The following is a 14,227-nucleotide window of genomic DNA, read 5'->3' on the forward strand; positions in this document are numbered from 1 at the left end:
CAACCCGGTCGTGATGGCGCCTCTCGTGAGGACAAGGCCAGCCAATCAATAAAACAGTACATCTCTTTATAATAACTTAGCAGGAATAAGTCTAAATCATGGGCAATATAATCTTAAATGCGAAATAAACGTGATAGAACAAGGAAAACCATCCCAACTCAGCCCGAAATCAGGGTGTCACAAGTCATGAGCTACTACCGAGTTTACTAATATTTTACAAAGTCTGAAATTATCATAAATAACAAAGATAAGGGAGAAAACGAGGCTGCGGACGTCAACAGCTACCTCGTTACTCCTAGTCACCGCCTGGCCTGGAAAGAATCAGCGCTCATGAGCGAACTCAGCTCTGCCTGTATCTGCACACATGGTGCAGAGAGTAATGTGAGTACTCCGACCCAGTGAGTAATAAAAATAACTACAGTCCGAAGATAGAAAATCCATTAAATACACAAAGTAAGCTAAAATCTAAATATACAGCAACATATGGAACTGAACAACTAAACAACAGTATAAAGGCAAATACATGAATGCAATGCAATGCATATGATGGTACATTCTAGTACCTACTGCGGCGTGCAGCCCGAGCCATCCATATTTATTTATCATCGATGGCTCTCACTGGGGGTGTGTACAGACTCCGGAGGGGCTCCTACAGCCCAAGCGCAATATCTTGGTCAGTCATTGTTACCTAACCGGTCAGCCATTGTTACCTGACCAATTTATATCATACAGTGTCATTGTTACCACTGTTCAAGTATATCATCCAGTGTCATTGTTACCACTATTTCAAGTATATCACACAGTGTCATTGTTACCACTGTTTCAAGTATATCACACAGTGTCATTGTTACCACTGTTTCAAGTCACTTTATAATCAGTCCAGAAAATAATATAATAAGCCCCTTGGGCATTTACAAAACAGAAGTTCCCAGCCCGGAATACATTTAAAAATATCATTTAAGTTTTCAACACTTAGAATTATGGCTGAGTTTGCAAAACAGCATTTAAAACCTTGGACTGAAATTAAATGATATGCAAATCATGCTAAGCAGTAATATCAATCCTCGAAGGATTTTACAAATCGGCACAAGGCCCCAAACATGGCATCAAGCCCCGTAATATTCAATGAAGTATGTGTATCAATCACCAGTATAGTATAAACATCACACGGGATGGACCAAGTCACAATCCCCAATAGTATCCGACCCCGCACTCGCCATGGAGTGCGTGTCATGCCTCAATATAGCGTTACGATGTGAAAGTCCGGGGTTTCAAACCCTCAGAACAGCATTTACATCTATTACTCACCTCTAGCTCGCTATGCCCTTGCCTCTCTAATTGGCCTCCTCGTGTGACGAATCTGCCAAAAATCACACAAACCTCGATGAAGTTCGATTTCTAAAAGACGGGGTTTTAACCATACATATCTGAAATTCGCCCCTTAATGATACTATAATGATCCCATACAGTTATGTAACTTCAATCTACCATATAACACTCAATATGGCCAATATTAGTACTAGATCCCATAAATTATGCCATTTAGGCATATTATCAAACATCTTGTAGGTATAAATATTTACACCTCTTAACTATAGCATTGGTTCCTCCAACTATCACCATTAACCAACAATTCATCACACTATTATTCTTTAACAATTTATACTCCTAACATCACATGTGTGATCAACCATTCACACCCAAACCAACAAAAATTCCATCAAATAAACACCTCTAAATCCCTACCATGTTCATGTATTTAAATAGGGAATTTATGGCTTCCAACCACCATACAATAAGTTGTAATACTTGACTCATACTCATATTTCCATAATATATCCATATATGTGAGTCTAAGGTGTAGGATTTACCTTTTGGAAGAAATCTTGCAAAACCCTTCTTTGAGTTCTTGAAGGAATTTCTTGAAAATCTAAGGATTTTTTAAGATCAATCCATGTTAATATAAGTGTTTGGGAGTAGTAATCAACTCAAAATACTCCAAAAATCTTACCTTAGGATCATAGGGATGAAGTTTGGGACGAAATCCCCTTGAGAGAGCAAGCCTTAACCCCAAAAATGAGTTGGGAACTCTCTAGGCCGGTCTTGGGGTACTTAAAAACCTTCAGTCGCGTAGTTCGCGCGTTGTTCGCGCGTTTGTTCGCGCGTTTTGCTGAGCATTCTGCCTCAGACGCGCGAAATGCGCGACTTCGCGCGTTTTTCGCGCGCTCTGACACCTGACCAGTGAAATGGTCATAACTTCCTGTATACACTTCCCAATGACGAACGGTTTGTTGCATTGAAAAATAGACTCAAAGGGCTTTAATTTGATAGGTTGTAGCTCACACAACTACTTATATAACGAGATATATTATCGTTCAAAGTGAGGCCTTGTGCGCACTTATTTACAACTTTCGTCTATTATGAAATTTCCAACTTGAAAAGTTCCCGTTAGCCATCCGAAATCATCCCGAGGTCCTCGGGACCTCAACCAAAAATACCAATACATCTTATAATATTATTCAAACTTGTTCCAATTATCAAAACACCTCGACTAATACCAAAATTATCGAATTACACCGAATTCAAGTCTAAGTTCCTTTAAAACTTCCAAAATGCGCTTTCGATCAAAACTCGACCAAAATATGTCCGAATGACTTGAAATTTTGCACACATATCCAAAATGGCATAACGAAGCTACAGAAATTCTCGGAATTCCATTCCTACCGTCGGATCAAAATTTCACCTATCAACCGGAAATCGCCAAAATACTAACTTCGCCAAAATGAGCTAATTTCTTCACCGGACCTCCAAAATTAATTCCGATTGCGCTTCTAGGCGTTAAATCATCCCCCGAAACTAACCGAATCATCGAAATTCAATTCCGAGCCCTCTAACTCACAAGTCAACGTCCGGTTGACTTTTCCAAACTAATTCTTCCTTAAAGAGACTAATTGTCCCATTTCATACCAAACTCGATCCGAATTGACTCAAATTCACCAAGTACACATATTGAAACATGAATAAGCATTTAACGGGGAATACGGGACGTAAATATAGGAAACGACGGTTCGGGTCGTTACAATAACTTTTAGTTTTTAGGCTTTGTTCTTGTGAGTTGAACTTGTAGGATATAAATTGAAGCTTTTATGTATGACTTGAACTTTTTAGGATATGAATTGAAACTTTTAGGATATGAGTTGAACTTTTAGGAAATAAATTGAACCTTTAGCATATGTGTTGAACCTTTAGGATATGACTTGAACTTTTAGTTTATGTTTAAACTCGTAGGATATGAATATAACTTTTAGTTTTTAGGTTTTGTTCTTGTGAATTGAACTCGTAGGATATGAATTAAAACTTTTAGGATATGAGCTGAATTTTTGGGATATAAATAGAAATTTTAGGATATGACTTGAACTTTTGTGGATATGAATTGAACCTTTAGGATATAAATTGAACTTTTAGTTTATGTTTAAACTCGTAGGATAAGAATTGATGAACTTTTAGTTTTTAGGTTTTGTTCTTGTGAATTGAACTTGAAGCTTTTAGTTTTTGGGTTTTGTTCTTGTGAGTTGAACTTGTAGGATATAAATTGAAGCTTTTATGTATGACTTGAACTTTTTAGGATATGAATTGAAACTTTTAGGATATGAGTTGAACTTTTAGGAAATAAATTGAACCTTTAGCATATGTGTTGAACCTTTAGGATATGACTTGAACTTTTAGTTTATGTTTAAACTCGTAGGATATGAATATAACTTTTAGTTTTTAGGTTTTGTTCTTGTGAATTGAATTTTTAGGATATGAATTGAAACTTTTAGGATATGAGTTGAATTTTTAGGATATAAATAGAAATTTTAGGATATGACTTGAACTTTTGTGGATATGAATTGAACCTTTAGGATATAAATTGAACTTTTAGTTTATGTTTAAACTCGTAGGATAAGAATTGATGAACTTTTAGTTTTTAGGTTTTGTTCTTGTGAATTGAACTTGTACGATATAAATTGAAGCTTTTATGTATGACTTGAACTTTTTACGATATGAGTTGAAACTTTTAGGATATGAGTTGAACTTTTAGGAAATAAATTGAACCTTTAGGATATGTATTGAACCTTTAGGATATGACTTGAAGTTTTAGTTTATGTTTAAACTCGTAAGATATGAATATAACTTTTAGTTTTTAGGTTTTGTTCTTGTGAATTGAACTTGTAGGATATAAATTGAAGCTTTTATGTATGACTTGAACTTTTTAGGATATGAATTGAAACTTTTAGGATATGAGTTGAACTTTTAGGAAATAAATTGAACCTTTAGGATATGTATTGAACCTTTAGGATATGACTTGAAGTTTTAGTTTATGTTTAAACTCGTAAGATATGAATATAACTTTTAGTTTTTAGGTTTTGTTCTTGTGAATTGAACTTGTAGGATATAAATTGAAGCTTTTATGTATGACTTGAACTTTTTAGGATATGAATTGAAACTTTTAGGATATGAGTTGAACTTTTAGGAAATAAATTGAACCTTTAGCATATGTATTGAACCTTTAGGATATGACTTGAACTTTTAGTTTATGTTTAAACTCGTAGGATATGAATATAACTTTTAGTTTTTAGGTTTTGTTCTTGTGAATTGAACTTGTAGGATATAAATTGAAACTTTTAGGATATGAGTTGAATTTTTAGGATATAAATAGAAATTTTAGGATATGACTTGAACTTTTGTGGATATGAATTGAACCTTTAGGATATAAATTGAACTTTTAGTTTATGTTTAAACTCGTAGGATAAGAATTGATGAACTTTTAGTTTTTAGGTTTTGTTCTTGTGAATTGAACTTGTACGATATAAATTGAAATTTTACGATATGACTTGAACTTTTTACGATATGAGTTGTACCTTTAGGATATGACTTGAACTTTTGTGGATATGAATTGAAGGTTTAGGATATGAATTGAACTTTTAGTTTATGTTTTGGAATTTTAGATTGCCGGAGGATTATTAGAAGAGGTTGATGACGTTATTAGACATGCAATAGAACTTCCACCAAGAATAACTAAGACACAGTACCTGGCAAAGTGTGCCTTTAATTGTTCTTCTCATTAGCGACAATGATGATGAGAAGGCAATGGCATGTGTTTCAAATAGTGATGGTGTAGGTAGGAATTTAGTATTTTCTAAGTAGATAAAAAGAGCTTATAGAGTAATTCTGTACTTCATTTTCCATGAAGAAAAGAAGTTTAATTGAGAGTGACAAGGTTGATGAAGACGGAATGTGTTCCGTTGGTCATGGCAGTTCCCATAGAATAGGGATCATAAGACTCTATGATGACAAAGATTATAGGAAGTTTTGTTCTAAATTTTCTTTCAAGTCTGATCCGTACAAGCTTAATTTGATATTGGTGATATTTTTTTGGATTCAGACAATGATTTGACCGACAAAAATATGGAAATGCTCTTAAAAAGAATTAAAAGTAAAATCTTTTCAGCATCCTTCTCTACCAAGAAAAACATTTTACCTTTAATTCTTTTTAAGAGCATTTTCATACTTTTGTCGGTCAAATCATTGTCTGAATCCGAAGAAATATCACCAATATCTTATTAAGCTTGTATGGATCAGACTTGGAAGAAAGTTTAGAACAAAACTTCCTATAATCTTTGTCATCATAATCCCCGCTTTACGGGAACTGCCATGACCAACAGAAAACATTCCGTCTTCATCAACGTTGTCACTATCAACCAAACTTCTTTTCCTCTTGGAAAGTGAAGTAGAGAATTCCTCTATAACCTCTTTTATCTACTTAGGAAATGTTAAATCCTACCTATACCATCACTATTTTAAAACATATGTCGTTGCCTTCTCATTATCATTGTAGCTATAGAGATCAACAATTGATCAAAGACACACCCTGTCAGGTACTGTATCCAAGTTATTCTCTGTATCCAAGTTCATCCCGAGTAATAGTACCACGAGGATAATCACCAAAGCCACCAGACAGCTTTATGATGCCAATGAAGCAAGATGAGCTATTCAATGAAACTCGTATTGTAAAGAAGAAGAAAGAGACTGATTCAGAAAGGAGGGTCGAGCCTCGACTATATACATGTAAGTTTTTTACTTTTCATTAAGTATTTTGATTTACTTTTATATAAATTTTGAAATACTAATTCAATATATATAATTTTTCATATAGGTTCGCTTCACATGCAGCTGACGTGGGGGAATTCATACGCAGTCAACCACCTAATGAATCGGGCGAGGCAATCCAACTTTCGGACGAGGATGCTGAAAGAACACTCCTTGAGTACTTTATATACTTTGAACTAGACAAAAAAATTTAGTTCTATTGTGTTAGTTCTTTTTAGTTCGAATGAGCTTGTAATAAGCGTTAACTTAGTTTTGTTAGCTTAATGTGTTAGTTCTATTGATTGTTGCTTTTAATTGTTGTTGTTGTTGTTGCTGGCATAAAATGCCTGTTTAGGATGTTTGGTAAGCTGGCAGGTGGTGTAGATGCCAAAACAGGCAGTTTCTGCCAAAAATATACCAAGAAAAGCGACCAGCTTTGGTTTCTATTTGGTCGCATTTCACTTTAAAAAAAATAATTTTCTGGGAAATAGCGACCAACCTTGGTCGCTACCTTCCCAGATTTCTATTAAAAAAAATATAATTTCTAGAAATATAGCGACCAATGTTGGTAGCTTATTTTTAAAAAAAAAATTAAATTCTTGAATTTAGCGACCAAGTTTGGTCTCTATTGTCCAGATTTTAAAATATAATATTTGGATTAGAGACCAAAGTTGGTCGCTTTCTTAATGTTTTTTTTCTTAAATATAATGTATTTCTTAATGTTTTTTTTCTGCTTGTCTTTCATATTTCTTATGATGTATTATTTGTTTTTTTTTATGAAGAATATGAAAATTCCCCAGTCTTCAGTTGGACTCAAGATTAATAAAGATGATATATGTCTTCTGGATAGTGCTATAACACACACTATTTTAAAAGATAAGAGATATTTCTCTTATTTGGTAATGAAAAAAGTGAATGTTAATACAATATTCGGTAGTACAAAATTAATTGAAGGTTCTGGAAGAGCCAATTTATTACTATCAGGAGGAACAAATTTGGCTATTGATGAAGCACTATATTGTAGTAAATCTCAAAGAAACTTATTAAGTTTCAAAGATATTCGCCAAAATGGCTATCATATTGAGACTACAAATGATGAAAAGATTGAATATCTTTATATTACTACAATAATGTCCGGTAAGAAATATGTGCTTGAAATGTTACCTGCTCTTTCCTCCGGCTTATACTACACAAGTATTAGCAGGATTGAAACACATGCCGTAGTAAACGAGAAGTTTACTAATCAAGATAATTTTATTATTTGGCATGACCGGTTGGGCCATCCTGGTTCTAATATGATGCGTAAAATAATTGAGAATTCACATGGACATGCAATGAAGAATCAGAAGATTCTTCAATTTAAGGAATTCTCTTGTGCTGCGTGTTCTCAAGGAAAATTAATTATTAGACCATCAACTATTAAAGTTAGGATGGAATCCCCTACATTTCTGGAATGTATACAAGGTGATATATGTGGGCTCATTCACCCTCCATGTGGACCATTCAAATATTATATGGTTTTGGTAGATGCATCTACAAGATGGTCACATGTATGCTTACTATCAACTCGCAATATGGCATTTGCGAGATTGTTGGCTCAAATAATAAAGCTAAGAGTACAATTTCCAGATTATGCAATTAAGACAATCCGTCTTGATAATGCCTGTGAATTTACATCCCAAGCCTTTAATGATCATTGTATTTCAACTGGGATAACAATTGAGCATTCGGTTGCTCATGTTCATACACAAAATGGTCTAGCAGAATCATTGATCAAACGCCTCCAATTAATTGCTAGACCAATGCTTATGAGAACAAAACTTCCCATTTCAGTATGGGGTCATGCTATTTTGCACGCAGCAGCACTTGTGCGGATAAGGCCCACAAGTTATCATAAAGTCTCCCCATTGCAATTGGCTTTTGGTCAGGAGCCAAATATTTCCCATCTTAGGATCTTTGGTTGTGCGATATATGTTCCAATTGCTCCACCACAACGCACAAAGATGGGTCCTCAAAGAAGGTTGGGGATATATGTTGGATATGAATCTCCTTCTATTATAAAATATCTAGAGCCGATGACTGGAGATTTATTTACGGCAAGATTTTCTGATTGCCATTTTGATGAATCAGTATATCCAACATTAGGGGGAGAAAATAAGCAGCTGAAAAAGAAGATAGATTGGAATGCATTATCACTGTCTCATTTAGATCCTCGAACAAATCAATGTGAACAAGAGGTTCAAAAGATTATTCATTTACAAAATATTGCAAATCAATTGCCAGATGCATTCACTAACCTACCAAGGGTGACTAAGTCACATATTCCAGCTGCTAATGCTCCAATTCGAGTTGATATCCCGACAGAACAATTAATTAAAGCAAATGAGTCTAAGCCATGCTTGAAACGTGGTAGACCAATCGGTTCTAAAGATAAAAATCCTCGAAGAAGAAAAGGAGCAAGTGATCAAAGTGAACATAACACAGAGGTAGTGGCTCAAGAAGAGCCCCAAGACGTAACAAATGATAAGACCTTAGGGGAGGTCCAGGTACCTAAAAATAATGAAAATGAAGAGATATCAATAAGTTATGTCTCAACCGGGAAAAGATGGAACCGAAATAATATTGTTATCGATAACATTTTTGCTTATAATGTTGCTGTTGAAATAATGCAACAAGATGAGGATCTTGAACCAAAATCTGTCAATGAATGTAGACAGAGAAATGATTGGCCAAAATGGAAAGACGCTATCCAGGCAGAGTTAACTTCACTTGGAAAACGTGAAGTCTTCGGACCCATAGTTCGAACACCTGAAGGCATAAAGCCAGTAGGGTATAAATGGGTTTTTGTGCGAAAACGAAATGATAAAAATGAAGTCGTTAGATATAAAGCACGACTTGTGGCACAAGGGTTTTCCCAAAGGCCTGGAATTGATTATATGGAGACATATTCTCCTGTAGTGGATGCTATCACCTTCAGGTATCTCATAAATATGGCAGTGCAAGAAAAACTTGATATGCATCTAATGGATGTTGTTACAGCCTATTTGTATGGATCATTAGACAACGAAATTTTTATGAAAGTACCTGAGGGATTTAAAGTGCCAGAAGCATATAAAAATTTTCGAGAAACTTGTTCAATAAAGCTTCAGAAATCTTTATACGGATTGAAACAATCAGGACGTATGTGGTACAATCGCCTGAGTGAATACCTGTTGAAAGAAGGGTACAAGAATGATCCAATTTGTCCCTGTGTCTTTATAAAAAGGTCTGGATCTGAATTTGTTATAATCGCCGTGTATGTTGATGATTTAAATATCATTGGAACTCCTGGGGAGCTTCCAAAAATAGTAGACTGTTTGAAGAAAGAATTTGAAATGAAAGATCTTGGAAAGACAAAATTTTGTCTTGGTCTACAAATTGAGTATATGAAAGATGGAATATTTGTCCATCAATCGACATACACCGAAAAGATTTTAAAGCGATTCTATATGGATAAAGCACATCCATTGAGTACCCCGATGGTTGTGAGATCACTTGATATAAAGAAAGATCCATTCCGACCTCATGAAAATGATGAAGAGCTTCTTGGTGCCGAAGTACCATATCTTAGTGCAATTGGGGCATTAATGTATCTTGCCAATAATTCCCGACCAGATATAGCTTTCTCAGTAAGCTTATTGGCAAGATTTAGTACTTCGCCAACACAAAGACACTGGAATGGTATTAAACATATATTCAGATACCTCCAAGGGACCATTGATATGGGTTTATTTTATTCAAATGAATCCAAGCCATCATTGATTGGTTATGCAGATGCAGGATATTTGTCTGATCCACACAAAGGTCGATCTCAGACAGGCTATTTATTTACAAGTGGAGGTACAACCATATCATGGCGTTCGACAAAACAAACTATGGTTGCTACTTCTTCAAATCATGCAGAGATAATAGTCATTCACGAAGCAAGTCGAGAATGCGTTTGGTTAAGATCTATAACTCAACACATTCACCAAACATGTGGTCTTTCTTCGAAAGAGAATATTCCAACAGTATTGTATGAAGACAATGCTGCATGCATAACTCAATTGAAAGGAGGATATATCAAAGGAGATAGAACAAAACACATTTCACCGAAATTCTTTTTCACTCATGATCTTTAGATGAATGGTGAAATAGATGTACAACAAGTTCGTTCAAGTGATAATTTGGTTGATCTGTTCACTAAGGCATTACCAACCTCAATATTTGAAAAGCTGATATATAAGATTGGAATGCGTCGTCTTCGAGACATTAAGTGATTTTTCATCAGGGGGAGTAACTACACACTGCACTCTTTTCCTTAACCAAGGTTTTGTCCCACTGGATTTTCCTGGTAAGGTTTTTAATGAGGCAGCAAGCAATGCATATTATAAATAACTATGTACATCCCAATATTTTTTTTGTAAGTTTTTAATGAGGTACATTATCTTACATGGACATCCAAGGGGGAGGGTTATGAATAGTTTGTACATTGGATACTACATTGGATGCTACATTGGATGCCCATGTTGTGAATAACTTAAAGATTAAATTTCTTATTTTATGTCCATCATCTTTACTTTTTATGCCTATAAAAGGCCATGTAATTGCAATGAAAAATTACACCAAAGTGAAAGAAGAAAACACTTCTCCATTCTCTCTATCTCTTCTTGTTTACATTTTACTGCATTGCTTTTATTTTATAACAAAAATAAATATATCTAAACGAATTGCTAAATTTGCGAAGACAGAGAGAGAGAGGGGGGAGCATGCTGAATAGACAAATTTCGAATCCAATAATCAAGATTTGGTTAGCCATGAAAATGAGCAAAACACATTGGACCGGCCATTGAAACAAGAGGAAGAACAACCTCATATTAAGCAGAAGAGTAAAAGGGTTGCGACATTGGATGCATTTTGAGGCCTCACCATGGTGGTATAGATTTAACTTATATATACTGACCGTGTAAAATTTCTTTTACACTACTAGTGTATGCTAGAAAGGGAGCCTTGGAACGTAAAGTTGTTTTTGTATGTGACTATAGGTTACGAGGTCGAGCCGTAGAAGCAGCACTAGTGTTTGCTTTAGGGCAAACGGTCTACATCACATCCCTTAGGATGCGGTCCTTCCCCGAACCTTGCGTGAATTCGGAATACTTTATACACTGAGATGCCATTTTTTTAATCATTAATATATTCTAACATATTATAGCACGTAATTGATTAATATATTTTAATCAAGTTTTAGATTGCTAATTTCATCTTTTATAGAAGGTTGTCTATAGTTATCATCTAAGTGAATCGAACAAAAGAGCGGCCTGGTGCACAAAGCCTCTCGCATTTATGCAGTATTCGGGGAAAGACTGCACCCTAAGGGATATAATGTAGACAGCCTACCTTAATGTAAGAATTAGTGACTGCTTCTACGGCTCGAACCCGTGACCTAGGTCACATGGAGACAACTTTATTGTTGCTCCATTGTTCACCTTCAATTAAGTGAAAAAACAGGAATATGTAACCTGAACTCGGTGAACTTGGGAGACAGTGTGGCGAACTGCATGAGATTGCAAATGTTCTAGACCTGGATATAAATTTCCCATGTTCATTGCTTCTCGTTCCCGTAAATGAACATGAATACCAAAACGACCATATTACACTTCAAGCTTAGCGCCACTGACACAAATATCCAGTTCCTCGTTTCCCATCATACATACTACTCTTTTAGTCCCAATTTTGATTAGCACTTATTTCTTTTTAGTCCATCCAAAAAATGATATTTTTCTTAAATTAGAACTATTTAGGTGACGTTTGCTTCAAAATTTGAAGAAGAGTTTCAGCCAAAAAAGTGATGCCAATTTTTTTGCAAAAAACTGTTTTTTAAACCAAACAGTAGTTTTACAAGAACGGAACTTCTATTCTATTGGTTGTTGGTTGAAAAACAATTTATGCAAAAAAAAAAACAAAAAAAAAAAATCCCTAAATTCAGACAGAAAACTACATTCAAACTTTAGACTTGATCTCTGAAGTTAGGCTTTGGCTGGGCGCGATTTCAAATTTAGAATGTCGAGTCTGAAGTTGATTATGCGGCAGCTAAACTTTAAAGAATTTATAAATAAGGTTCTAAAAACAGATATTTGTATATTTCACCTGACCTCAGGTCTGAAGTTAAGTTTTATGTAGGTTCCTAAAATCGGCTAAGTACACTTGCCTTACGGATTAGGACGGAAGAAGCATAAATTCTAAAATTCCACTAACAAATTAGTACTTACTACACTTACGTGCTTCACTGCAAAAGCTCATTAGTAACCAAACACATAAATATATGCTCATACTAGAGGTGTCAAACGCGTCGGGTTGACCCGGGACCGGCCCGACCCAGGCCGATTGAAACCTGGACCGGCTCGGCACTTAGGGGGTGGGGTGGGGTGGGTTACTGGGGTTAGGGGTTGGTCCGTTCACTTTAATTCATTCGATTATCGGTCAACCAATATCCCTGTAGAACCGGTTAATCGGCCCGCCCCGGTTTAAAGGCTGGATTTCATTTTTTTTAAAGGTTTTAGAGTCTAAGGCAATGCAAAACCTTTGATTTACTCTTTTTTCGTTAATTTACTTGTTAAATGTAAACATTTCAATTTGTAAGTTTGAATTTATAATAAATGTAGCACTTGCAATTTATAAGTGCAAATTTTTTCCATCTTCATTGTATTATTTATATTTTTACTTTATATTAATATAAATTACAATAGTTATACAAAATACAAAAAAAAAACACTAACTCGGCTCGGCCCGCCCCCTTGGACCCGTTACCCTTACGATTTATTTTTTATCCGGATGAATCCGAACTCATTAAGCCCGGTAACCCCTAATCCGTAACCGGCCCGGTTCGAAATCCGAACGGTTTTAACTTTTACCTACCTAGCCCGGCCCGGCCCACCAATTAGACACCCTTAGTTCATACATACTTTCATCTCATATTTTTACTTAGAAAAACCTACTAATTGTGGTAGATTTATTGGCAAACTACAGTTAGGAACATAAAGTCAAAAGTCAAAAGTCATGCACGTCACAACTGTTAGAAAAATGTGTCTGATTGGTCAACTTTAGGCTTATTATAGGTGTTCAATCCGAACAAAAGCTACTTAAGGTGTCTAAATGAAAATAGTGATGACTTTAGGTGTTTAACTATCTATTCAGCCAACATATATGTACCTTGAGTCTCATTAAAAGGGACCAATATGAAAATATTTAACTTAAAAAAGGGAGCCAATCTGATTGAATAGTAAAAATCATATTCTATGACGAATAATATATTTCTTCCCTTAGCTGCAAAACTCACCTACTTCATCGGCTCAGTGCTACTACGCCCTTTCTCCTCTGTAAAATAATCGCTTTTCCAAGCAGCCCAAGTCTCTTTCCTACAGACCCAATTGGCTAAACTCGTAAAATTCTCTTTCATTATCTGTCCTAATTTTGCAAATTTATGCTTATAACTTTGTATAGTACTGTAAATTACATTCAGATAGCACTTATTGAAGCCTAATTAATTTTTTTTTGCAAGTTTTCATTTTGCAGAAATGTGTTACTTTGAATTTGTGCATATTTTGTTTCATATGGCACAAAGATCGGATTTATACTTTGATAAGTATTACTCCCTCAGTCTGAATTTATGTAGCGATGTTTGACCAGCAACGAAGTTAAAAATAGGACTTTTGAAACTTGTGATCTAAATAAGTCGTAAATATGTGTGTGGCTAGGAATAATCTCATTTAGGGTAATTTGAGATGTTTAAGTTAAATTATCATTCATTTTTAGATATATGGAGTTAATGAGAGAAATAAAACGTTTTGAAATTTGTGATCTAAAAAAAATTAGACTTGTGGCTATACATTTTCTCATTAAAGGTAAACTGAAAAGTTTAAAGTTAAATTGAATTCTAAATATATAATTGGGTCATTTTCTTTTGGGACAGAACTAGAAAAGAAAGGATGTTACATTTTATGTGACAGTGGGAGTAAAAAAGATAAAAACTTTATCTGTTTTATTAAAAAAAGGTAAATACTTTATCTGTTCTATTAAAAAA

Source organism: Nicotiana sylvestris, chromosome 9 (genome assembly GCF_000393655.2).
Source record: "Nicotiana sylvestris chromosome 9, ASM39365v2, whole genome shotgun sequence".
Classification (NCBI taxonomy): Eukaryota; Viridiplantae; Streptophyta; class Magnoliopsida; order Solanales; family Solanaceae; genus Nicotiana; species Nicotiana sylvestris.